This window comes from Microtus oregoni, unplaced genomic scaffold (genome assembly GCF_018167655.1).
Source record: "Microtus oregoni isolate MIOR12 unplaced genomic scaffold, Mior012 000118F_ref0000498, whole genome shotgun sequence".
Taxonomy (NCBI): Eukaryota; Metazoa; Chordata; class Mammalia; order Rodentia; family Cricetidae; genus Microtus; species Microtus oregoni.
This window is the reverse complement of record NW_024544747.1, coordinates 2400738-2425727: the sequence shown is the minus strand read 5'-3', so window position 1 is coordinate 2425727 and position 24990 is coordinate 2400738. Positions and strand designations below refer to the sequence as shown.

The following is a 24990-nucleotide window of genomic DNA, read 5'->3' as shown; positions in this document are numbered from 1 at the left end:
ACCTTGAGACCAAATAAGGCTTGGTCCCAGCCATCCATCCCAGAAGGCTGTTCACGTCACCCCTGAGAGATAAGCAGGGTCAAAGCACTGACAAGAGTCAAAGGTCACCTTCCAGAGCAGATCTAGAGCTGGGAGTGGCTCTAGCAGATGTGATAACTCAAATGGACTTAACAGACATCGATAGAAAATTCCATCCAAACAGAAAAGAAAATACCTTCTTCTCAACACCTCATGGAACCTTCTCAAAAATTGAGCACATACTGGGTAACAAAGCAAACCTCAACAGACACAAAATATTTGGCATACGCCATGCATCTTATCGGATCTGCATGGCTTTAAATTAGAATTCAACAGCAATGCTAATTCCAGAACCCACAAACACATGGAAATTAAACAATGCTCACCAGCCCCGGGTCTCCTTGCCTGCCAGGTTGCTGGATGAAAGCAGGCTATGTAGATTCAGGTAGGGGTTCAGGGAGATGCAGTAGTCCTTTGGGGGCTCCTCCAACAGTGACACCCCAGGGGTGTTGGCAGGGGCACATTGTCTTTCAGGAGGCCTCTAATAAAGTCTGGGGCCTCAGAGCCCCACAGGGTCTGGGTGTGGAGTGAGCTGGGATGCTGGGGGATGCAGACTCATGTGCTCCCGGTCACCCAAGAAGGGCCCAACAATGGAGGTAGTAAGGGATATGGCTTCCCTCTGTGGGTTGCAGTTCCAAAGCCAGCACCACCACCTGCAGACAGCTCCCCAAGGAGGAAATTGACAGGTTGCGCCCCAGCTTGGAGGGTACCCAGAGGGGCGTCTCCTAGGATCCCAGGCTTCTTCTGGCTCTGGGTGTGCAGGACTAACAGGAGCAGTGCAGTGGACAGGGCAGGTCCATGAGCCTTGGCATGGAGGGGGCGCACCCAAAAGGCCCTGCTGGCCACAGGCACTTCATGCAGCAGAGGATTGAGCAGCAGCTGGAGGGAGGCTGATGGGCCCAGATTGTTCTACAGCTGCAGGATGTTTGGCTCAGGCGGGAGTCCCTTGCCTCGATTGGGAGCCGTGCCCTGGCAGCAATGAATGCTGTCAGCTTGGTGCGGCCAGTAGGACCTGGAGCACAGAAGGACACACGAAGGTGACTGCCACCCAGGGCCAGGCCATCTGCCTGCTGTTGTGCAGCCTCTGCCATCTCTGCTGTCTCATACTCCAGTACTGCAAAGCCCCTCAGCTGCCCACCCTGGCCACATGGCAGGTGAAAGAAGGTGGGCATATAGACCGCGGACAGCGCCTTGCGCAGGGCATCCACATCATTGAAGCCAGGTGGCAGGTGGTCCACACAGAGGCACCGGGAGTGCAACAAGGCAGGGGGCAGCTGCCCAGCATCTGTGAGATGCACATACAGTGTGCGTGGGGGACTGTGGGAACTGCAGCCCCGAGTTGATATCCCTGCCCCCATTTGAGGTGCTTATCTGCAAGGAAAACATAATAAATTCCTTCTGCTCCTGGAGTGGGGAAGGAAGGAATTTTAAGTGCATTGTGACCAGTCCTTGATCCCTGCCAGGATCAGGTTACAGTCTCTTTGCAGCCCCCTCCTCATTTGGTGCCAAGTTATTAAACCAACCCAGCAGACAATAAAGAAAAGCTGTTCCACCTCAAGATCGTGCTCTGTGTATTCATTCAACCTGGACACCCTCTGCCTGAGACTCTTGGTTCCAGCCCACGCTGGCGTGGCATCTGAAGGTCCCAACTGAGATCGGAAAGTGAGGTAAGTGGACTGGGTCGTCCCGTAAGCCGGCCGGGATGCATTGGGGAATTATATAGAATTAATTAATTAAGGGGCTGGAGAGATGGCTCAGAGGTTAAGAGCATTGCCTGCTCTTCCAAAGGTCCTGAGTTCAATTCCCAGCAACCACATAGTGGCTCACAACCATCTGTAATGGGATCTGGTGCCCTCTGCTGGCCTGCAGGCATACACACAGACAGACTATTGTATAATAAATAAATAAATAAATAAAAGAATTAATTAATTAAGAAATATGGGAAATATTACGAGTAAATCGGAGTTAAAGTTTCAGTTAAAGAGATTGTTGAAAGAGCAGGGAACAGCTGTAAAATCTGACTTTAGAAGATTTTCTTAAAACTATAGAGACGTGGAGTCCCTGGTTCGCCACCAGTGGAGCCCTCAATATTTCTGAATGCGAACAGGTCCTCAGGGATCTTCAGAAAACGTTGAGAGAGGAAGGGCCAGAGGTCCTGCCCATGGCCACATTCTCCCTTTGGAGACTGATCAGGAATGCTTTGCTTACAGAGGAAGTCCAAGTTAAGCAGGCTTTGGAAGCAACAAAAAAGGTGTTATCTGAGATCCAAGATTGTGAGACTAAGGCTTCCTTTTGTTCTGAGATTGCCTCTGACATGGAGGCAGAACAGCTATCTCAGCCTGCTAAGGGAAGGCCCGGTTAGGTAGAGGAGAGAAAGATGAAAAGAAAGCGCAAACCTCCAGACGGGGGAGGGAAGTGAGTCCTGGGACGAGTTTCCACTCAGAGCTTAGGGGCTCATCCCAAGCAAAATTCTTTGGTGCAAACACGCCTCTACCCTTCTTTGTCTGACTTTGAAGAGAGCTTGGGGGAATCAACAGGTTCAGAAGAAGTTTTGGAGGGAGAAATTGCAGACAAAGACAAAGAAAGGGGACCTCTGGGGAGCAGGAAAAGCCCCCTCCCTATCCTCTTTCTGACCAGTTCAGGACCTCTCCAGCCCCTCCCACTTGGTTGGGCTCAGAGGTGGCTTTGCTAGGAGGAGGCTCCCCGCGGAGGCGTTAAGTGCTACCCAGTGATTGCCCCTGTTGTAAAAATTCCTGACCCTAACAATCCAGGACAGGGCTGCCAGTACTTCAGTTTGTTAAATGTATGTTGCAGCTTGTTTGGATCCACTTAGGCATAAGTTTTCCTCCTTCCATATTGTCCATTATATGGACGATATACTTCTGGCAGCACCAACAAAAGAGGAAAGTTTATTAATGTTTGCAGAGTTACAGACCCTTCTAGAGGGACATGAGTTCATTTTGGCCCCAGAGAAGGTGCAGAGGCAGCCCCCCTATTCCTATCTGGACTTTCAAATCCAATCCATTGGGCTTCAGCCTCAGAGGCTGCAGCTGGATTGCTCACATTTGCAGACCCTCCATGACTGGCAGCGATTATTGGGAGATGTTCAGTGGATCCGTTCCTCCCTTTCCATTCCTACGGGAGCTATTAAGCCCCTGTATGACATGCTACCTGGGGACCCTTCCCCTGCCTCCCCCAGGATCATGACTCCAGCAGCAAAAGAAGCCCTATATGCCTTGCTTAATGCTCTTGAGCGAGCACATCTCTGCTGCCTTGATTATGCGCACCCTTTTTATTTCATGGTCTTTTCTTCACAATTTTCTCCTACTGCTGTTTTTTGGCAAGGGGAACCCATTTATTGGCTGCATTTACCTGCTTCCTCTAAGAAGGTGGTGACCCCATATTATGAAATGGTTCTACAGCTCCTATGGAAGGCATATGATTTTAGTTTACAAGTTTTTGGCAGAATTCCAAATAAATTTCTAATTCCTTATCAAAAAGAGGAAATAACAAGGCTGCAGAGGGTTCGAGATGGATGGACCTTGTTCATTGCCACCGCTGGAGCGATTTTGATAACCATTATCCTGATTCCCATTTAATTTCCTTTTTTAAGAATCATCCTGTTATTTTTCCAAGAATTATTAAAACCTCCCCCCTTAAGGGAGTGTGCTCAGTGTTCACTGATGGTTCTTCCAAGGGCTATGCAGTGGTAGTCTCTGATTCAATTAAAGAAAGGCAGCCCCTAGATCCAATTTCTGCCCAAGCTGCAGAACTCACGGCCTGCCTTATGGCCTTTTCTCTTTTCAAGGATCAACCCTTCAACTTGTATACTGATAGATAGTATATATGTGGCAAGGATTGTTGGGCCATTGGAAACCTCACCATACATATTACCTGCCTCTCAGGTTTCCCACCTTTTGGTTCAGCCTTTTGGTTCAGTCTTATATGCCAAAGAGTGTTTCCTGCCTTTGTTGGCCACATTCGGGCCCATACTGATCTGCCAGGGCCCTTGGCAGAGGGAAATAAGCTTGCTGATTCCCTCACTCGCCCAATGGCATTGTTCGTTTCTGAGGAACAACGAGCCCGTCATCTTCATGAAAAGTATCATTTAAATGCCTCTTCTCTAAAGTTTCACTCTGGCTGTTCTCAAGCCATGGCTACTCAAACCACGTCCCAATGTCCAGCTTGTGCTCCATTTCATAATGCCCTCAACGCAGGTGTTAATCCTCGAGGCCTCCGTCCTAACCACCTTTGGCAGATGGATGTTACCCATTTGTCCCAAGCTGGTAGACTTAAATTTTTACATGTCTCTGTAGATACTTATTCCAAGGTAATTTATGCCTCCCTACATTCAGGGGAAAAGATTAAGGACGTTATTGCCCATTGCCTACAGGCTTTTGCCTATATGGGCATCCCAGACTTTCTTGGACCAGCTTATACCAGCCAACGGTTTGCAAAATTTTGCCAAGAACAACAAATTACACATACCTTTGGAATTCCACATAATCCTACAGGACAGGCCATAGTGGAGCGCACACATGCTACCCTTAAACAGTTCTTTTGTAAAATAAAGAAGGGGGAGTATATCACCTCCCCAAATACCCAATTATCTACAATTTTATACATTTTAAATTTTTTAACAGTAGATAAACAAGGTCTATCAGCAATGGAAAGACATTGGCAGAAACCCTCCCAATCTCTGGGCTGGGTTATATGGAAGGATAGTATCACAGGACAATGGCAATCACCCACACCTATGCTGGCTAGGGTGAGGGGAGCCATTTGTGTCTTCCCTCCAGGAACCAAAAAACCCATCTGGGTGCCAGAGCGGAATGTTCGGCCGGTGGAGTCGAGCCCTACTGGCCTTGATAATATGGGTTCAAGAGAAGAACATCGAGGGAGGCCTGAGATGGGCACTGGTGAGGAATCCACCCATACTGATGCCGGTAAGTAAAATAAGCTCTGTTTTCCATCCTTTTACTCCACCAATTATACCTTGGGAGTTCCTGCAGCAAATACAGCATTAGAAAGATGGGTAATTTAACGTTTGATATATCCCATGCCCTCTGCCTCCAGAGGATTAACAATATTTCAGTGATGCCTAGTGTCTCCCTTTCTGGACCGTGTGTAGTCCTTAGTAATTATTCTCTGGGAGACTTCTCTTCTAATTCTTCTGGGCATCCCTGTTTTGGATTGAGAGATATCTTTTACCCAATAAATTTTAAAAGAAGTGTTTCTGGACTCCCTACCCCTCTGAGACCGGCTCCTTTATGTTGGAAGACGCCACAGTCCTTCAAATTATATTTACCATTGCCTTGGGGAAATTGTGCTCCTAAGGAACCATGGAAATTGGAGGGAGATAAATATTTATGGTGGTTTGGTCACCGACCTACCTTTAAAAACTCCTTGGGAGGGGCCTTTGATTTTTCCTATAGAAATCCAAATATGGCAGGAGTTTCACCTACGTTCGCAGGCATGTTTCTCTGTGGCCCTCATGCATGTACAGATATTAGACCTTTAGCCCTTCAAAGGGGCTTGGCCTTCAATGCCACAGCCCGATGGAACACATCGGACATCTTTGAAACCTCCCTCCAGATTAATTATGCAGCAGGAATGAATTTCTCTATTGTCAGCCTAGCCTGTGTTCTACCTCCCTTTATGTTTGTCTCCTTTAATGGGTCGGTCAGGGAGGATGGTGTCCTTAATTGTTCTTCCAGCTCCTGCTTTTTGAGCAACTGCTGGTCTCCGACGATGAGTCCGTGCTGATGGTGAGAATTCCTGCCCTGGTTCCCCTGGTGGTAGAAGACCCACATGATGGACGAGAGCTTATCTTGTATAGAGAAAGAAGAGACTTTGGGATCACCGCCGCTGTCATCGCAGCTATCGCCATATCAGCCACAGCCGCCACCATTGCAGGAATCACCGTGTCCCAGAGTGCAGCTACTTCAGAGACTGTTCCTCTTGCTGCCCTTGTTGCCCAGGCCTTAGAAACTCAAAATACCATTAACTCACATATTCAGTTGGGGATGTTAAATTTAAATCAGCAAACGGCCTTATTATAGGAACAGATTAATGTGCTGTGGATGGTGCAACAAGCCTCTTGTTCTCATTTTTATCATTCTGCCTGTGTGACCCTTATGGAAGTGAAAAATATGTCCTTTGAGGTGCAACGCCTTAATGCTTACCTTAGGGGGCCTTGGGATGATTCCTTTGTAAACTTTACCCACTCTTTGGTACATCAAATTATTGCAATTAATGAAACTCGTGTTGAACCTGTATCTGCTGAGGGATGGTGGAATACCATGGCCCAGATTGGGGGTTGGGCACAGCAATGGGGAGGTGCCTTAAACTTGGAGATCTTGGGACTAGTAGGGGTGGCAGTAGGCCTGCTCCTCTTAAAAGGAGTCTTAAATATCTTCACCCTGACTGAGCTTGTCCACCATCAGGTGTTACTCAGTCTGGCGCATGACTCTTCCAGAAGTCATGAAGTGTGGCTACAGATGCTGAAAAAATGAGGGTCTCTAAGGACGGGCAACCTGTGGGGAGACCCACCACCTAAGACAGGGCATCGGGGGCCCTATGACTGGTAAGGGAAGGTATTTCTCTCGCAGGACCTAAGACAGGACCCCTCATTATAAAATAAAATAGGGGGAATTGTGGGAACTGCAGCCCCGAGTTGATATCCCTGCCCCTATTTGAGGTGCTTATCTGCAAGGAAAACACAATAAATTCCCTCTGCTCCTGGAGCGGGGAAGGAAGGAATTGTAAGTGCATGGTGACCAGTCCTTGATCCCTGCCAGGATCAGGTTACAGTCCCTTTGCAGCCCCCTCCTCATTTGGTGCCATGTTATAAAAGCAGCCCAGCAGACAATAAAGAGAAGCTGTTCCACCTCAAGATCGTGCTCTGTATATTCATTCAACCTGGACACCCTCCGCCTAGACTCTTGGTTCCAGCCCAGGCTGGCACGGCAGGGGGCCCCAGGGGCTTGCCCAGCAAATCAGACTTGGCCCTGGCAGCTGAGTCTTACTTCATGTACTCTGCAAAGCCATAACCCTTAGAGTGGCCTGTGTGCTTGCTGTACACTACGAAGTAGCGCTCCAGGCTGCCAAAGGGCCGCACCAGCTCCTCACACTGCCTGGGTCACGCTGGGTGGCAGCTTGGCCACATACAACAGAGCATCTGTAGGCTGCAGCTGAACTGACAGCTCCCGCTCTCGAAAGCAGCTTTGGTGTAAGGCCTTGATGGCAGCTTCAGCGTGCTCCCTGTTCATCATGATCACGAAAGCTGTCCCTTTGTATTTGTCCACCAACTGTCCTTGAGTTTGTAGTCCCTCAGAAGATCGTGATTGCCTACTTCCTGGTTGGTCAAGTCCCCCTGAAGACCTCGGATCAGTATCATGGCAGTGATTACTTGGAACTGGCACTCAGTACGTTCCAGGCACTTCTGGATCTCTTCCGGATCCAAGGACAGCAGCTCCTGTTCAGGTGCTCATCAATAGGTGGTCCAAAAATTTCCCCTTTGGCCTCTGCCTCCAGGTTGAGCAGCGGCCAGTGAGTCAAGAACTTTAAATCTTTGAAGAAAGAATTTGAAGAAGACACTAGAAGATGGAAAGATGTACCATGCTCTTGGGTAGGCAGAATTAACATAGTAAAAATGACAATCTTACCAAAAGCAAATTACAGATTCAAAGCCATGTCTATCAAAATCCCAGCAAAATTCTTCACAGACCTCAAAAGAACAATACTCAACCTCATATGGAAAAGCAAAAAATCCAGGATAACCAAAAGAATCCTGTACAATAAAGAAACTTCTGAAGGCCTCACAATCCCTGACTTCAAATTCTACTACAGAGCTACAATACTGAAAACAGCCTGGTATTGGCATAAGAACACACAGGAGGACCAATGGAACTGAATCAAAGAATGGATATCAATCCACACACCTACAAACACCTGATTTTTGACAAAGAAGTAAAACATAAAATGGAAAAAAGAAAGCATATTCAACAAGTGGTGCTGGCATAACTGAATATCAATATGTAGAGGAATGAAAATAGATCCATATCTATCACCATGAACAAAGCTCAAATCCAGAAGGATCAAAGACCTCAACATGACACCAACCACACTGAACCTCATGGAAGAGAACGTGGGAAATACACTTGAACAGATTGACACAGGAGACCACTTCCTAAATATTACCCCAGTAGCACAAACACTGAGAGCAACAGTAATAAATGGGACCTCCTGAAACTGACAAGCTTCTGTAAAGCAGAGAACATGCATGGTCAACAAGACAAAATAGCAAGCTACAGACTGGGAAAAGATCTTTACCAACCCCCACCCCCATCAGAAGGGCTGTTCTCCAAAATATACAGAGAACTCAAGAAATTGGTCATCAAAAGAACAAATATTCCAGTAAAAAATGTGATGCAGACCTAAACAGAGAACTCTCTACAGATGAATCTAAAATGGCTGCAAGACACTTAAGGAAATGCTCATCATCCTTAGCCTTCAGAGAAATGCGAATGAAAATAACTCGGATATAACATCATATACTTGTCAAAATGGCCAAGATCAAAACACCGATGACAGCATATTCTGGAGAGGATATATGGTGGGGTAAATGCTACACTCCTGCATTGCTGGTGGGAGTGCAAGCTGATACAGCCACTTTGAGCATCAGTATGGTGATTTCTCTGAAAAATAGAAAACAACCTTTCTCAAGACCCAGTAATACTACTTTTGGATATACATACATATACATTATGTATATACAAAGGATGATCAGTCATACCACAAAGACATGTGCTCAACTATGTTCATAGCAGTATAGTTTGTCAAAGCCAGCACCTGGAAACAACCTAATGCCCCTCGACTGAAAAATGGATAAGGAAAATGTGGCAAATTTACACAATAGACTACTACGCAGCAGAAAAAATAATGACATCTTGAAATTTGCAGGCAAAAGGATGGATGTAGAAAGCATCATTTTGAAGGAAGTAACCCAGACCCAGAAAGACAAATATCATGCACTCCCTCATGACCTGACATAAAGCAAAGAAAACCCAGCCAATCGTTTACAAACCAGAGAGCCTGGACAACAAAGAGGACCCTAAGAGTGACACACATGGATCTAATGGACATGGCAAGTAGGAAAAGACAAGTCCTGAGTAAATTGTGAGCATGGGGGTCATAGGAGAGGGTAGAGGGGAGGGGGAGGCTGGGAGGGGAAAGGAGAAAATTATATCTTACTAAATGATAAATGACTGAAAAAAGTAGAGCTGGGAGTGGATAGCTGATCTTGTGGTTTGGTCTTGGATTCGACTGGCAAGACAAACAGGCAGGTGGAGACATTTGGAGAAGGTGGGGTGTGGCTCTGAGGGACTGGAGGTCAGAGGGTAACAACAATGAGAGCCCTAGCAGTAGGAGATGGCTCAATGCAGGTGTCCATAGCTGATATTTCTGAGGCACGAGGTATTAAAGGCCTGGAACTAGGACAGCACCAATTGTACCAGGGTTTAGAATCCACATAGACAGAGACACAAAACAGAACTAAAATCATCAAAGGGGCCATGAGAGCCAAAGGAGTCTAAAGACACTCAGACAAGCTACTTGGGAGTTTCCCAAGATCCAAGGTCTGCTCTGAATTTTCATATGCATTCTCAACTATTTTGGTTGTTATTTGGTTTGTTTTGAGAGGATTTTCCCCTCTACTTTTCCTAAAATATTGGCCCAGAACATCAGGTTTCATTAAAGAAACCACATGTGCATCCTCCTTCAGGGGTGCGGATTCCGGGACCACTAATGGAGTTTTTTCCTCTGATCACTTTGAACATATCAACCCACTGCCCGCTGGGGTCCTAGTTTTCTGTGTGGTGGGAAATTGGATGAAGAGTTTATGGAGAAAATGTGATAAAGTCTATTACTCTCAGCCCCGTAGAAGTTTGTGATTGCCTTGGAGTGTCCTGGGAAACAGAGCATTGCCACAGCATCCCAGAGTCAGTCAGAGGCTACCATGTTACTCTGATCAATCTTAATCTACTAAAAAAGGAATTGATTGCTTTGAGGATGGATGTGATGGGTTCCATGAGCCAAAAGTCATGACAGCATGTTAGGGTCTGTGAGAAGTGGACCATGCTCCCCATCCACTAATAGATGGGTGTCAGTGTGTGCCAGTTGGATTTTGTCAACTTGACACAAGTTGGAGTAATCTGAGGAAGAAGGAACTTAACTATCTAATAGGCAAGTTTATGGGGAATTTCAATCAGTGACTGATGTCCCTAGGCTGGAGGTCATGACTGTATGTATAAAATAACCTGGCTTAGAGAGTCAAGGAGATCAAGTCAGTAAGTCACTTTACTCCATGGTAACTGCTTTGGTTCTGCCTCGAGGTTCTGGTCATGAGTTCCTGCCCTGACTTCCACTCATGGTAGTACTGATAGGAAAGTGAAAGGGAAGTATGGCTTCCTTCCTCAAGTTGTTTTTGGTCATGACGTTTTTCACAGGAAGAGAAAGCAAGTATATTTACCTGCCCAGCAGGTCCAGTTATTCCAGGGTCTAGAGAGGTGCTACCTGAAAGAACATGGGCGCGTGAGAAGAATCAGGCCAAGCCAAATTCTCTTGTCAAAGCCTTCGTTTATTAGCCTAATGGCAGCGGCTTATATAGCCCCTGGATCGGGGACCTGAATTCGGGTGGAGGGCTTTGCCAGGGCAGCAAATGTCACTATTCAGCACACCTGGTAAGTGGAAACATTATTTTTGTGGCTCTCAAGGTAGTTGGGATGTGGGGGCTCTCTACAAACATTCTTTGGACAATGGTCCCTGCTATCAAGATAGTTGGGATGTTAGGCAGGTTCTGTGAGCAAATAGCTCACAAGGTAGAGGGGCTTTCTGCAAACATTCTTAGGACAATGGTCCCTTCTATCATCTTTCTGAAAATGGCTCCTGACAAATCCCCCTTCCTTGTATAAGGCAGGTAGCTATTAAGTGGAGGGCACCAGGTCAGAATCTAACCACATTGTCAGACCTAAAATAGAAGGGACTTGAACAAGGAGAGACCCTCCTCTCGAGTGGTGGAGCATTTTTTCCTCTCCTGGGAACAGAGGGGTGTCTCATGGGTCACATTAGTTCCTCAGAGCTCCTCAAATAAGCAGGTCTTTGACTGCAGGGTCTTTGTCTTAGGCTATGTGGAGGGCAATCCTCGACATCTGACATCATGCCATGTTGAGCCGGCCTGTACGACCTCTGTATGATGTGCTGTTCAGGGGAGGGCTCCACAATATTCCCGTCATTGGGCCTCTGCGTGAATCATTAATGAAAAGACTGCGAGGAGCTCCTCAAATAAAAGGTATCTCCTATAGTTGAGTAAAGGTATAATTTGGACACTAATGGCTTGATCTCTGGACCAGAAGAAAGAACACCTTCCAAACCCAGTATACACCTTTAGTCTGGCCTATGGTATAGGTATATACTCCTTCCTAAGTACCTACTCCAACATAAAATTGTGAGTGCTGCCTGCCAAAAATTAGGGTAGTGTAAAGGGATCAAAATCTAAAATTCTTAACATATGCATTAAACCCAAACATTTTACAGTGTGTGTCAAACTTTTCCCAACATCTATTAGCAGTTACAAATATCATTAGGTCAATTCCAGTAAGAGCACAACGACAGACGTTGTTAAACACCACCAGTTCCAGTCTCTGAGCAACAGTTAAAAACCGAATGTTCCCCCTTCTACGTGAAGAGGGGTTAATATTTTAATCCAAATGAGTTCTGTGTCCCAAAGATTAAAACAGTCAGATATTTAGTCTGCATCTTAGCTCCAAACCAAACAGAATTTAGACTGCAGAAAATTGTAGTCTCTATGGTCAGGTCATCTCAGCAGGGCATCTGTGTCTGCTCCCAGGTTTGGAAGCAGCTCAGCATTTGTGCTTCAGGGCAGGTGGGATTCCTGGGTGAAGCGAGCTGGATTCAGCTACCTGAAGCACATCTTGGCAATTCTCTCAAGCTTTGTTTGGACTCTGGAGGCAGAATGACACCCTGTAGAGAGGTGCAGCAGGTCCTGTTATCAGGCATTCCTCTCCATGGGGGCAGGGAAGACTGGATCAAGGATTCCTTTCCAACTCGTTTCTGGAACTCCTTTATGGGGTGTTTGCAGCTACAACATCATCGGGTCCAGCTTTTATTTTCTTTCTGTGAAAAAAGCATAAACATATCCTCGACCCCAAATATATATATATATATATATATATATAGGTCGGGTCTTTTCAAAATTCATTGCAGACCCTTTCTTTTTTACCTTGCCTTAATAAAGGTCAGCTTGGTGTCATCATGTCAGATCTGTTTGCATCAGGGTCTGTTTGCAACTTTTATAAGTTGCTTTCAAGGAGCCTTGGTATGCTCCATAATTTCTTTTTATTATTAACCATATATGCAGTTCTTCCATTGGAAGAGCCATTTATAAAATATAGTATAAAATCTTTTAAGGGATTTTTAGCTATAACATTAGCAAAATACAGTTGTGTGAATTGTAGCAATGAACATCTGGGAAAAGATTATTGTTCTGGCCTTTGAATTGAGCAAACACAATTGTCCAGGAATCAATCTTAAAATTATCAATGAATTTATTGTTTAGTTTAAGAAACATTGATCATAGTCAATATTCTGTCAAACCATCTTCCAGATTTTTCTCTGCCCTTTTGTATCAGACAGGCTACTGTTCTAAATTAAGAGTTTAATATCTTAACTGGCTAAACTGGGAAGGTTTAGCCATAAAAAGCATTTTGTCTTTTCATAAAACTGTTGTAGAATAAGTTTACATTTACTACACATACTTGCCATAGCTGTAATATACTGTACTTGTTGATTATTGTATACTTTACCTGTGATTTATACTTTACTTGCTTGAGTACCTGTTAGGCAGCTTTTATAAGCTCTCTATTGGAAACTGGCTCATTGTTGTTTGTAAGAATTTTACCTAGTGGCTCAACGTCTCCCATAAGAATATTATAACTAGGGCTTTAACCATTGAATATCTAATTAAAAATTTATAAGCTATCCTCCTCTTAAGTTATAAGTCTGCCTAGCAGATAGGAAAATGGGGAAAGGAAGCATTTTAACTAATGATTTAGACCACATTAGACATCAACATGTAGAAGAATAAAAATAGATCCACATCCATCTCTGTGTATAAAATTCAAGTTTAAATGAGTCAGAGGCCTCAACATATAAAAATTACATTGAAACTCACAGAGAAAAAATTAGAAGTACACTTTGCCACATCTCAAACACAGCCTCAGTGGCATAAACACAGAGAGAAATAATAAATTAGATCTCCTGAATTGAGAAACTTCTGTATAACAAGACTATAGAGTGGGAAAAGATCTTTACTTATCATAAACCCACTCCAAAAACATATGAAGAACTCAGGAAATTACTTATCAAAAAGTTAATCCAATAAAAATATATGTTACAGACCTAAACTGAAGACTCTCAACACACGAACTTAAAAATGACTGAGAGACACTTAAAAAATGCTCAAACATAACATCCTTTAGCCATCAGAGAAATGCAAATCAAAACCCTGAGATTCCATCTTATCCTTGTACAAATGACCAAGGTTAAAAATTACTACTAACAGTTTATCCTTAAGAAAATGTGGGTAGGGGGCTGGAGAGATGGCTCAGAGGTTAAGAGCATTGCCTGCTCTTCCAAAGGTCCTGAGTTCAATTCCCAGCAACCACATGGTGGCTCACAACCATCTGTATTGGGGTCTGGTGCCCTCTTCTGGCCTGCAGGCATACACACAGAATATTGTATACACAATAAATAATAAATAAATATTTAAAAAAAAAAAGAAAATGTGGGTAAAGAAAATACTCCATTGCTGGAAGTGCAAATTGACACAGCCACTTTTGGATCATACATAGTATTGAAAGACCTGGATAAATCCAGACACCCCCCTCCCCCCCCAGCAGGAAGAGAAGAATCAAAAATCCAGGGCCAGCCAGCTAAGCGACTGGGTTTCAGGAACTAGCTGAAGACAAAGCCAGACTGCAATCCCAAGAACAATCCCGAGAAACAGGGAGTCTCCCCCTTGCGACCATCACCATACTGTTCTAGGAACTAGCTGATCACGACCCTGGGAGTGGTCCTGAGAGGCAGGGAGTTGCCCCCTTGTGACCATCACTGGATTTTAGGAACTTTCCATGGCCCCTCTGGATTACTGGGCAGTGGCTTCTTCCCTCAAAAACTCCTTCTCCAGGTCACTCAGGGTCGAACTCCTTCCCTGCGTGGGCTATGAGCCCAGGCCCCAGTGCACCGGTCCCCGTGCCATCCCATCAACCAAAGCCCCGTGTGACCACAGCAAGGACGGTCTCCTGTGAGTCACCTGGGGGGCCGTGCCATCCCGAGACCTGAGTGAGAGACTCCCCAGCACTGGAGGCCCCTCATTATGGCTATTTTTTTTTAAATTAGGCAAATATCTACCTTAAAACTCAGCAATACCCCTTTTTGGGCCTAAATACAAAAGTTGTTCAACCATATTATAAGGACATGTAGAATTACTTTATCATAGCCAGAATCTGAAAACAACCCAAATGTATCTCTTTTACACCTAGCATAAATGAGACATCATCCTTCTAAATAGCCATAAATACCACAAAATATCTTGGAGTAACTCTAAGCAAGTAGGACTGAAGTTTGGGTCCTGTTATCTCTGCTTGTGAAGGGGGAAATGTTTTTTTATTTTTAACCATTATCACTTGCTAGAGTATAACTCTGGCCCTTGATAAATTTAGTAAGAAGTCCGAGTCTCAGCAATCCACCCTGAAGCAACACCTGGCAGCAGGAAAGGACCACAAGCTGAGACAACTCGACTCCCACCCAAGAGCAGACCATACAAATGGAAAAACTTGTATGATAAGAACTTTAACTCTTTTAAGAAAAAAAATTTAAGACATTAGAAACTAAAAAGATCTCCTATTTCTTTGGGAAAGTAGAAGAATCACAGCAAAAATGACAGTCTCACTGAAAGCAATCTACAGATTCAGTGTAAATGTCCATTAAAAATTATAGCACATTCCTCACAGAACTCACCTACAGATTTAATGTAAAAGTTCATTAAAATTATAGAAAAATTTCTCATAGAACTCAAAAGAACAATCCTCAACTTTATAAGAAAGAAATCAAAACTCAGGATAGCCTAAACAATGTTAAAATCCTCTGAATGTATGACAGTCTTATTTTAAAACTTTCCTAAAGACCCACAGTACTGAAATTAATCTACCTTGGATATAAATTTATATGCCTACAAACTAAAGACTTTTGACCAAGAAGCAAAATTAAAAAATGGATAAGAAGCATATTTAACCTCCTTTTACTGTCCTGAAGCTGTAGTTTTCTGAGTCTAGTTCCCTTTATAGCAAACCTGCCTGACAGCTTTTGCTCCCTATGGCAGGGGGTTAACACATAGGCTCTCTAGGCCTGGCAGCCAGCCTGCTTGGCAGGCATACCTGTTTGGATTGTATTATTACTTCTGGCATCTAGAGGGACTCCTTTTTGAGTCTGCAACAAACACATCCTGTTTACCGAATGCCTGCCCCATGTTTGAGGGTGAATTTCTGGCCCTGTCAACACCAACCAAGGGCATTTTATATCAATAAAATAAAAAGACGTCTACTAAATCTTTCTGTTTAACTCTTACTCCTCTCTCCCTGAGTGACTATTTAAATTCTTGTATGAATTTCTCTTCCTTTGAAATTGACTGTCCCATGTGTATTGGGCGACAGTGAACCTGCACCTACCTCGTCCTGCAGAACTGTCCGAGTCCTACAGCCAGCAGAACCTTCTTTTATTTCTTGTTGTCGTGCCGGGACTGCGATTTCATAGTCCAATAGTTGGCTGTTCGTCAGTTCCCTGTTCGGGTGCCACTGTACCCACCCAGCAGGTCCAGTTATTCCAGGATCATCAGAGGCGCTACATGAAAGAACATGGGCAAGAGAGAGGAACGAGGCCAAGCAACATTCTCTTGTCAAAGCCTCCGTTTTTTAGGATAATGGCAGCGGGTTATATAGCCCCTGGATGAGAAACCTGGGTTGAGGTGGGGGACTTTGCGGGAGCAGCACACACCGGGTAAGCAGAAACATTCTTTTTGTGGCTCTGCTTAACAAACAGCTGCAAGGTAGTTGGGATGTGGGGACTCACTACAAACATTCTTAGGACAATGGTCCCTACTATCAATAGTTGGGATGTGAGGCAGGTTCCATTAGCAAATAGCTCTCAAGGTAGTGGGGCTTTCTGCAAATATTCTTAGGACAATGGTCCCTGCTATCATATTTGGGAAAATAGCTACTGACAAGTATACAGTGTCCATACCGGATGAAGGACAACATCCACAGCCTTGATATTTTCAACGTAATCATGGAAATCTTCATGATCAGCCACAACAGGAGGCCAACCATCAGTCAAATGCTGACACGCCCCAAGATCAGGGACAGCCAGGCACGGGCATCCATCCAGAGTCTCCCAGGCACCCCGAGCCCTAGCATTGTCGGCACCATGGCAGGCATGGGGTACCAAAGTGAAGAAACGATTGAGTGTCTAGAAGACCAAAAACTTAATCAGGCGATGGCCACACACCTGAGTCTGCAACACCAGGCACCCGGGGGAGACAGCTGCCATCACCGGGTGAAACCCACAAAACCCATGGAGCCAGGCCTTGTCCTCAACCTGGCCGATCTTCACACCTTTTCTGGGACTCTCAGGAGAGCTGCCGAGACTACTTCCCCAACCTTCATCGTGCCATCTGAGCCCCAGGAGAAAGAAGATGAGAATTCCAGGCAGGGTGGCAGAAGGCATAGCATGCCTGCCACCCTGTGCTGCCAGCCAAGGAGGATCCACCTTGCCCACCTATCCCACCTGCGCTGTCCTGTGGCTGATTCCCTCATGAGCAGAAGCCTGGACAGCAGCAAGAGTTACTGGCAATCAAAGATCGGGTTGTATGGCAGCCTAATGGCGAGTGCCCAACCATCCTGCTCTCTGTACCACCCTCATGGGGCAGACCACAATGAGGCTGCAAATGATGCAGAGAAACTCTGGAGCTCGCTGGGGACGGCTCTGCATGTAACCCCCAGAGGCTCCTCCCTTGGAGACACACTCCAGGAAGAAGTGACCTCCAGACAGGAAGAGGCCATCAGCCATGGTCATCCTCAGGATGCCGGGCCAATTTCCTCCTGACACCAGAGGCATCAACGCTGGAAGACGGTCAAGAAAACCATTGTCAATTGCTTCTGACACCTATGTTGCTGCCTGCCTCCTGCAGAGAGTAACCATGCCTCCCGTGAGAACCAGGCTCCACAGTCAGGGGATCCTAGAGGCATCCACAGAACCAGGTGAGCACCTCTCTCACTTCATCTAATTTGTACTTTTCCTCCTGTACTTTGTGATAAATGGTGCCTGTGTCCACTCGTGGCACACTGTGAGCATAACAATCTGTCACTTCAGAAAGACCAGGTGTTCCCTGTAGTGTGACCTCAGGCTTGTTGAGCAACAGGGGGACAGCAGAGATGCTGAGTGAAGCAGGGAGAGGTGGGGCAAGGCCAAAGAAGGCAAAGATTCCTTGGAGGACCAGTCGGGTACTTGGGCGCTGCAGGGCAGTGCACTAAGTCTTGTGTGTTTTGAAGTCACTAAGAGTCTCCTTCCTGTGCCTTTCTCTTTGAAGGCCCGAAGAGGTCAAGCCCCAGCTCAGTGGCTTCTGAGCCACGGGTTGGGGATGGGTCTGGATGAGATTCAGATAGCCCCTCTGGGGACCCATGCCAGATGCCCAGGACACCATCTGGCCACAGGCACCTCCCGCAGAGGAAGAGCTGTCTACTCCAGAGAACATCTATCTCTCCAGGTAAAATCCCAGGCAGGAAGGGTAGGCTTCCCACAGGGTCTAGCTCAGTGTGGAGGACTGAGGTGCAAAGGTGCCCTAGGCTGTCTTGTGGAACAATAGCACCTTGCCCTCTCCCCATGCCTGCGGAAACATCAGAAGAGGTGCTCTGGGTAGTGACTGTCCTTTGCCCCGTTTCTTGGCAGAGAACACGGTCTTCTCCATAGGGTGAGCCTTCCCTCCCCCAAGGAGAGTATTCCTAGTCAGCCTGCCCTAAGTTGAGTTGCCAGGTTGAAAATGTGTCCTGCAAGCAGCCCTGTAGAGGGCTCCCCTAGAGGGCAGGCTCCTGCAAGAACCTTTAGCAGGAATGCCCACAAGTCATCCCAGCAGGTTCCATTGCTTGAGTCCTCAGACCCAAAGCTTGGGAAAATCTGAGCTGGGGAGTGAGTGACCCCAGGGCAGCAGAGTCCCCCTCTCCACCAATTCTGCCTTCCAGCTACTCACCTCCTGCCTCTGCCTGCTTGCTCCTTCAAGGCCACCATTCTCATCAGTGACAACCAGCTCCTGCACTTACCACCATGTGCCACACCCTGAGGGACTGGTAGGTGTCAGATTGGAGTGAAACCTGAAAACCTAATGAGGGGTCAGCAACCTGCTGTGCCTCCTGACTCCAGCTTGCCTGAGTCTGCCTGAGTCTGCACTGGCCAGTGAAATTCTTTAAGAAGGCTTCTGTTTTTCTCAGCCTTTTAAAGGTGAGCAGGGTTTTCCACTTCTTTTGGAGATGGGTGGGGTGTGCTTCCCAGAAGCTGCCTCGTCCATGCCACAGTCACATTGGTAAAATCTCATCTCGTGTTCTTTCTGCCTAGACCTTGTCAACCTGTGACAGCAAGAGACCCAGAGAAGACTGTGCGACTGGTCCATCTCTCCAGCTGTCTTCCTCATTAGAACCATCCTGGGTATCTTCTATATTCAAGAATGTGTCCCAGCATTCAGCGCAGGTCGTTGTGGTGGCGGATATCCCGGCCTCTGGTGCCACTCTATTCTCCTGCCCCCCCCCCCCAAATTTTATGGCGAAGTCTCCAGACTCATATCCCTCTCATTTCCCCTTGGAGTAGCTGTCGTTTCCAGATACAGAAGTGTGGCTTATCTGAGCCCCTCCCGACTTTGCCACACAGTGGTGAGTGGTCACTCTCACCCCACCTGCTGTGAGTACCCCCCACACACACCATAGAACCTGAACCCACCCCACACTGTGAACCTAGAACTGTAGACAGCCTTTCTGACAACCCGGAGAGTCAGCCTCATTCTGTCTAGCCCAGGCTGGTTTCTTAAGTCCCAGCATCGTCTAGCCTCAGTTTCTTGAGTTCTGGAACTACAAGTGGGTGTCACATGTTCTTTTGTTTTGGTGAATTTTTCTGTTATTTGTTTGTATTAAATCATCTACGTCGAGGAGGATATTCTTGATCTTTTAATCCTTCTGCCTCCGCTTACAAATGTAGGGATTACAGGAATTCCACACCAAGCCTGGTTTGTTTGGTTCTGGAATCCAAACCCAAGTTTCTGCATGGTAGCCAAGAGTTACCCCAACTGAGTCACACCTGAAGCTCAGGCAGGCTAGCCTCAGACTAGGTATTTCTCTCTGTAGCTGAGAAATACCTCCTGATGGAACTGCAGATCTTACCCATTGACCCTGATTTTTCTCTTGCTTCTCTCTCTCTCTCTGTCTCTCTCTGTCTTTGTCTCTGTCTCTCTCTTTTAGCCTTTCTAGATGACCTTTTCTTCTGACTGAGAGTCTTTAGAAGTTGCACACACACGGGGTGTTGCTGGACATAACTCTTCTTCTGAAGCTAGTGAGCTGTGTTCTGGGTGGTAGGGAGGGACAGGAGGCTGTCCCAGTCATGTGTCATCTCACAGTCCCCAGACTCTCCCCTGTGTGTCCAGGCAGCGTTGAAGGTATGTTCTGACCAGAAGCCCTCGAGTCGGCCTCCTCTAACTTCCTATGCTCTTCCATGTGACAAAATGGAAGTCACCAGCTCTAACCAGCCCATGTCCTATCCTCAGGCTGATGAAACTAGGAAGATGGAGACTCACTCCCACTGCTTGAAGGTTTTGTCACCTCACCCCTTGGGGCAATCTCCTATCCCTCACATTTAGACAGTTCTAGGGAGTTTGTGGATTTGTCTTAAAACTAGATGATAGAGCTAGGGTGAAGGTGTATGCCTATAATCCCAGGACTCTGGAGGTTAAGACTAGTGACTAGCCATAAATTCAAGGCCAACCTGTTCTCCATGAGGAACAGTAGTCTAGGCTTTGGTGGCTCTCTGTCTAAAACACAGAAAGTGAACGACAGGACTAATGCTCAGTGTGCCTAGCATACACACTGGCTCTGGGCCTGGCTTCTTTAGCATAAAATGAAACCAGGTGGAGCATGCCGCGAATCCTGGTATTGGGGGGCAGACACAAGAGGAAAGGAGAGTCAAGGCCATCTTCCAACACAGAAAGTTGGAGGCCAGTCTAGGAGGAATGCCACTCTTCTTGAAAAACCAACAGCACCTACCCCCAAATCTTCATGCCCCAGTCTGAGAAAACAGTGACATAGCAGCCCATTCCAACCATGTATTCCTTGTGAATCAAAAGATCTTTCTGACAGAGAAAAGAAAGTATGGCATCCGGATGTGCAGGGCTATTTCCTGTGACTCACATCTGGAATTGGCCTGAGCCAATTGAGTTCATCCTTGTGCACAGCACTGAGGAGCTGTTGGGTAAGTACTCCCTGCTGGCCCTGTGGGAGGCACTGACAGGAAGGTTTGGGGAGCATGGAGACCCCCACCTATGCCAAAAAGAAAGGCAGGAAGGCTGCTGGCCCTGCCACCCCTCAGAAACTCTGATGTTGTGCTGCCCCCTTGTGGCACTTCTGTACCAGTTCCGTTTTAGTGCCCCTGGTTTAATGGGGTCTCTGCTTCAATTCCTGCCACAAACTGAGGTTACTGGGTTTTCTCAGAGGTGGGATGGGGGGAAGGCTTCCACTTCTCTGTACAAATCTGACGTGATTCTGTCCTTCTTTACTTCATTCCATTTGTACAGTATTCTAATGAAAGAACAAAATAGCTGTCATAGATGTTCTGCCCAGGGGATATTTCTGAAGAAACTTTGTAAACCACATTGCTGGTTCTTCTTGGCCTTCTGTTTATAATGAGAAACGATTGGCACTAAGCAAGAGTGTGAAATCGACGCCCTGGGTGAGATTCAGAAGCACAAGAAGCCTGACAGTGACTGTCTGTCTGTACAGTGTCTAGTTACCTTGTTTGGTATGTGTTCATGTGCAGAATCCAAGAAAAGGACCGGCAGGCTTGCTGAAGCTGGTTAATTTGAAAATTTTACCATCATTTGCTTTCACAGGACCCCCTACGAAGAACGTCGCCCCCATATCATCTAGAAGCAATCTTAGAGGATGACGTCCCCTCTCCCAACAGAGTTTGCCCTCAGGGTTAGGGACATCATTTAGTGGTTGGTTTTTGGTTGAGGGGATGGGGAGATATTTTTTGAAATTAGGGGTATTTTCAAAAAAAGGGGGGGATTAACTGGTTTAATGGGATGATTGGTATTTGTGAATTACTGTTTTTAGAAAATTGTATTGGTACTGTTTCTTGTATATTGATATATTGAATATTAACGCTTCACGAATTTGCGTGTCATCCTTGCGCAGGGGCCATGCTGATCTTCTCTGTATCATTCCAATTTTAGTATATGTGCTGCCGAAGCGAGCACTGATATATTGAATATTAAATGTGAGTGTTCCTACCTCTATTTTTGTATAAGAATATGCTTATAACTTTGCCTATATTGTATTCATACATCTACCATATTACAATGTACATTTCTACCTCTGATACTATTTATATAATAACATTTTTTACAGTTGAAGATCATTGTCTTCATATATTGCACAGTAGTTTATTCTCTTAGTCTCCAGATTAGATAGGTATTGAGAATTATATGTTTGTCATATTTATTTTTAGGTTAATCAGGTCTTTTAGATCCATAGAGATTATATTTAGTATAGATAGTATAATCTTCAGACACTTCGAAGAGCTGTAAAAAATGGCCTTTAATCTAACCTAAAATCTTCTTAATCTAACCTAGAATCTCTGTGCCAACAAGACACAATCACTCCTGGCAACACCACTCTACTCCCGAGAGAACATTGAGCACCAAAGACACTCCACTGGGAGCTTGTGTTCTTGGCAGAACTGGCCTTTGGGTTAAAAAAAGCACATACCTCAACTACTGACAAAGATACAGAATATCCATAAGTGGATAAAACAGGATTGTCTTATCTTGCCAAGACAGGATAGGATAGTTCTAAAAAAGTTCCTTGCCTTTAATAATGGCATGTCAGTTATGTTAGGCTTTAACCAAAGTTGGTTGACTCAACATTACAAACAAGACTTTAGGTGATTGCCCAGATAGTCAGTTGTCTCTGTCATTTGTTGCACATTTTGGATATCTCTGGTTTGTTAAGTAATATTTGTTCCCTTCTCAGATCTTTGACGGAGTTAAAGATTATATAATTGTAGTTACTCTCTACATTATTTAGACTCCTTGAATTAGAATGTTTAGCAAAACTTTTGTTCTCAATATTGTTTGTTATAATTATGATTTGTTATTATTGTATATAGTTGTATTTGGTTTAGTTCTGACTTATTTAGACAAAAGGGGGAGATGTAAGGATAGCCCAACACCCTTAGGGGGCGTGTTCGCCTCGGGCTAATGTTTACATAGAAATCTGGCTAGCTTGAGCCTACAGTCCATCTGCTTTCCTGTTCTCTGCGGGAACCTGTGGTTCTGTAAGTCTATTTCCCCATTAAAGCTGTATATATTATTACAATCTGTCTACATTCATTTTCGCCAGTATATGAGTGCATCCCCACACACTTAAGTCAAAATAGTGTAAGGAAGCACAAGGTCAGCCTGGGGCGCTGTGGACCTTCAGTCCCAGCACTTGGGAGGCAGAGGCAGGCAGATCTCTGTGACGTCAGCTTGATCTACAACTGCAGAACTTGCTGTCCCAGGAATCCTGGGCTACCCACAGAAGTCGGTCTATAAAAAAACAAACAAGGTGAAGGGAAAAGAGGAAGCAGCACAAAGTTAGTTGAAGAAGCAGGTAGAAGACCTGACCTCCTCTGCAGGAGCATCCTGCTGGCCAGACCTAGGAGAACGAGACAGGACGCTGCTGCTGAGAACACTTGGTGGTCCTCTCTGGATGCTAGATGGTTGGCAGAACCCAGCAAGCCAAGCCCTGGGGAATCTTACTACTGCTGAGTAGAATTCAGTTGGTGGGCTGACAAGGTGATCCCAGCTTTGTTAGCACTGTGGGTCACCTGGATGTCTCACCTCTCTGCAGCACAGGACTAGGCGCCTCTCAGAAGCCAAGGTCCTGCACTAGGGAGAAAAGAAGGCCATCTTGATCAATTCTACTGGTGCTAACCCCTGCTTCTTCCCCAATCATGGCAATATATGTTTTCTATGTTGGAAATAAAATGGCATTGTTAAATGAGCTAGCTTTTGGTTGTTTGGATGCAGGGCCTGTTGTCTGAGAAATCACATCTCCATCACACACAGGAAGTAGAGAGGGGGAATTAGCTGTAAGTAGAGAGGGCAAGGCTTTAAGTTCTCTAAGCCCACCGACAGTGACATACTTCCCCTAAGAGGCTCTTGTGCTACAAGTTCCATAATCTCCTGAAACTGCACCACCAACTGAATTTATAGAAGACATTTCTCTTTCAAACTACCATGCCCACTGGGCTAATCCACAAGCCCCAGGGTAATCTTTAGTTCTAAGGAACCCTTTGCTACAAAATTAAGTCTCAAAAAAAAAAAATCCAAAAGGAAGGCTGGGCATGTGGGTGCATCACTTTAATCCCAGCATTCAGGAGGCAGTGGCAGATAGCTCTCTGTGAGTGCCAGGTCTACATAGTGAGACTCGGTCTCCAAAATAAATAAATAAATAAATCAGGCGGTTACCACCTGTAAATTGAAAAGAGAGAGAGATTTTTGCCAAGTGAGATGGTGTGCACTCTAGTCCTTGTACTGGGGAGTGGAGGGAGGGAGATTTATTGGACGTTATCCTTTGCTAATTAGTAAGCTCAACAAGTCTAGGATTTGTGAGATTTTTCTGTCTCCACATAAAAGAAAGAGCCGGGTGGGGGTGATGCACGTCTTTAATCCCAGCACTTGAGAGGCAGAGGCAGGAGGATCTCTGTGATTTGTAGAGGAGGTCTAGGAAGAAAGACCTTTTCGTGCCTTTCCTGATGATCCCTTGGACTCTCAGAGCAACAGGAAAGCAGTAGCCAGGTGTAAATGCCTATAATCCCAGCTCTGTGGAGCCCAAGCAGGAGGATCACAAACTCAATGGCAGCCTAAGAGCCCGTCTCAAAACAAAAGCCGGAGGTGGAATTCAACAGCAGAATGCTTGTGTTGCATGCCTGCAGCCCCGGGTTTGAGCCCCAGCAGAGCAGAAACTACAGGAAATAGCGGCCTTTGTGCCCATGGGCTGATAAACTGCTCTGCAGACAATATTCCTGCCAAGAAGAACCATGTCTATAACATATGTTTAAATGTTTCAGGGAATATAAAATAAGTGATTAGAAATGTAAATATTTAGGGAATTGTAAATGACTTTTGTACGTTCAGGGCTTCTTCTTCTTCTTCTTCTTCTTCTTCTTCTTCTTCTTCTTCTTCTTCTTCTCCTTCTCCTTCTCCTCCTCCTCCTCCTCCTCCTCCTTCTCCTTCTTCTTCTTCTTCATCTTCATCTTGGTATTTTGAGGGAAGGTTTCTGTGTAGCTTTGGTGACCGTCCTAGAACTAGCTCTTGTAGACCCGGTTGGTCTTCTGCCTCCCGAGTGCTGGGATTAAAGGCATGTGCAACCAACAGCCAACCATACAGGGCTTCTTTTTCTGCCTTTCAGGGTTTTTTTGTTTGTTTGTTTGTTTGAATTTCATGTTGTCAAGGCTGGCCTTGAACTCACTATGGAATGA

The 24990-nt window shown here is 45.6% G+C and overlaps 1 non-coding gene and 1 pseudogene across 1 annotated transcript; both read right to left on the bottom strand.

Annotated features, from left to right (window-relative positions):
• Positions 1-577: 577 nt before the first annotated feature.
• On the bottom strand, positions 578-15685 carry LOC121444219 (annotated as a pseudogene).
• A 5929-nt stretch (positions 15686-21614) lies between these two features.
• Positions 21615-21721, bottom strand: LOC121444260. Its single transcript, XR_005973764.1, has one exon. It is a non-coding gene; the product is annotated as a U6 spliceosomal RNA (small nuclear RNA).
• Between the last annotated feature and the right edge of the window lie 3269 nt (positions 21722-24990).